The sequence below is a fragment of the Jaculus jaculus genome, chromosome 13, assembly GCF_020740685.1.
Source record: "Jaculus jaculus isolate mJacJac1 chromosome 13, mJacJac1.mat.Y.cur, whole genome shotgun sequence".
Classification (NCBI taxonomy): domain Eukaryota; kingdom Metazoa; phylum Chordata; class Mammalia; order Rodentia; family Dipodidae; genus Jaculus; species Jaculus jaculus.
Window position 1 is genome coordinate 3,395,574 of NC_059114.1, and position 2,789 is coordinate 3,398,362.

Here is a 2,789-nt window from a genome sequence, read left to right on the forward strand (position 1 = left end):
ACTCTCATGAAAAAATTAATTATGAAAATATAAAGATAGGCTGGAGGGATTGCTTAGTGGTTAAGGTACTTTCCTGCAAAACCGAAGGACCCAGGTTTGATTCCCCAGGACCCACATAAGCCAGATGCACAAGGTGACATATGCATCTGGAGTTCTTTTACAGTGGCTGGACGCCCTGGTACACCCATCCTCTCTCCCTTCCCCCATCCTCTCTCTCTCACATACACACACACTGCCTCTTCCCCTCTCTCAAATAAGTAAACATAAATATAAATAAATTGCTGGAGGCTGCCAGCAAAATTGAACAGAACCTGATGGGGAGTGAGGATTAAAGAGAAAAACAAGAGACAAAGATATAAACAAGGACTCCAGTTCAGGACTGAAGCCTCAATTCATGCTTGCTTTTATACACATTGAAGCACCATTAATCAATAACATTAATTTCCAGTGCCCTTTACAGAAGTTTCCATCAAAACAACTTTGTCCACCTTTACAGTCATGTGCCTGATCATGGGCGGTGGCAGGGGTGCACTGGCCACTTCTCAGTACAGAAGGCTCAATAAAGATAACGGAACCGACAAGTCTTATCCTGCAAGTGACTTCTTCCTCATATGTACCCGGAGCAGTCAAGAAGTCATTCCAAGCAATAAAGTCACAATTCACAATGCCAGAAAAGCAAATGGCCACACAACTCAATCCTTCAAGCCTCATGCAAACATACCTCAGAGTCGATGCAAATGCAATGGCTCCGAACAATAAATAAAGCCAAAAATAAAAGAAAGAAATGGATTTGAACCTTGTCATGGGAACCATTGTGCCTTTCTCACTGGGCTTGGCACCCTGGGTACCCTCTGTCTCTGTGAGCTATGTGCTCGGCTTTAGAAGAGGCCCTGGGGAGAAAACTGCCCAACTTATCGTTACCCACTTGGCTGCTTTAAATATCCTAACGCTTCTTTCCAAAGCATTGCCCAGAACATTAGGAGCCATTGGTTTGAGAAACTCCTTAGAGGACATAGGTTGTAAGAGAGTTGTTTTTATGGACAGTGTGGCCCATGGCCTCTCAGTCTGCACCACTGGTCTCCTTGCGGTGGCCCAAGGCATCACCATCAGCCCCAGAAAGTCAGAGTTAGGGAGGCTCAAGCTTATATCTGCATGGCACATGCTTGTCATGCTTATCTCCTTGTGGATTCTGAATACCTTGCTAAGTGTGAACCTTCTCCATTCCATCAGAAGGTACCAGCCTGAACATGTCACAAAATAGTAGATACTATCATTGTTGCTATTTTCTACCAGGAAGTCAGATAATAAAATGGACTTTTCTTTCCCTCTTGGTCTTCAGAGATGCCCTGTCGCAGTGTGTTGTGGCAGGCGCCAGTGGCTACATGGTGTTTCTTCTCCACAGGCACCACCAGCATGTCCTCTACCTGCGGAACCCCAAGCTGCTCCACAAAACTCCCCCTGAGCTGAGAGCCGCTCGGAGTGTCCTCCTCCTGATTTTTTCTCTTCTTCTACTGGAATGACTGTGTTTGTTCACTATTTTTAAGTTTCTCCTTAGAGAACAGTTCCATGATGCTAAATATTAGAGAATTTCTGACCACTGGTTATGCCATTTGCAGCCCCTTTGTGCCTATGTACACATCAGACATCTGTACAAATGTTGGCATGAACAGTGGCAGAGAAAGGCATGGAGAAAATGCCTCTTTCCTTTACCTGGTTAGAGAGTGAATTTGAAAGAACTCTTAGTCCTGTGTGTGAACCACAATCATGTGACATTGACTGAAGCCCAAGAACTATGGTGAAGGCTGGACCAGAGCTCTCATTCTCCATCTACTGCCCTCCAAAAGGGGGTTTCATTTAAATCTCCAAGATAGACTTGGGGTTTTTTTTGGTTTTGGTTTTGGTTTTGGTTTTGTTGTTGTTGTTGTTTTTGGAGGTAGGGTCTCACTCTAGCCCAGGCTGGCCTGGAATTCACAGCAATCTTCCTATGTCTGCCTCCCAAGTACTGGGATTAAATGTGTGTGCCATCATGCCTGGCTTCAAGATGGACTTTTCTATTAGCCATATGAACAATGAATCATTTGGCAAATTTTGGCCAAATTATTAGCTCACTGCTCCTTTTCTCATCCTGGATTTCTTTGCTAGGACTAGATCTTACAGACAGATTTGTCCATTACAGTTATTTCATAAACACAACTTCTATTTTATTATTTTATTCCTTTGTTTGTTTGTTTGCTTTTGAACTAGAGTTTCACTCTAGCCCAGGCTAACCAGGAATTCACTATGTAGTCTCAGGGTGGCCTCAAAATGATAGTATCTACTATTTTGTGACATGGCCGATGAGGCCTTTGTTTCTGAATCAAAGCACTGAGTACCAGTGTTGATCACCTTGCTTCTGCAGTGGCTATGTCTGCGCATCTTGTAATGTAAGTGGTGTCACTCTCACTATCATACCTGGGGAAAGAGTGGGTCACTGCACTGCAGCTTGATTGTTCCACCACCAGGGACCAACTGGCTGCATTCATACTGTACAGTAGAAGAGTCATTTTATTCACATGACGTCTCCACATGTCTAGTCTAGGGAGGAGGTGGACCCCAAGCATACGGTGCATGCTGTAATCTGACTAAATGGAGGGTCTCTCACATGTGGGCAGTGATTGGACAAGGCATGTCACACAGATCCATGAGTGTGAGGGAAGTGCACTGGAAGGATGTGAACGCTGTCCTGAATGAGGGACACATGGGGTCTCTCTTTGTTGTGAGACTGTGAAGGGCTGAGACACCTCAGGTAA

General features: G+C 44.6%; 1 pseudogene; it reads left to right on the forward strand.

Moving 5' to 3' along the window:
- Nucleotides 1–802: 802 nt before the first annotated feature.
- Nucleotides 803–1,725, forward strand: LOC105944933 (annotated as a pseudogene).
- The last annotated feature ends 1,064 nt before the right edge of the window (nucleotides 1,726–2,789 follow it).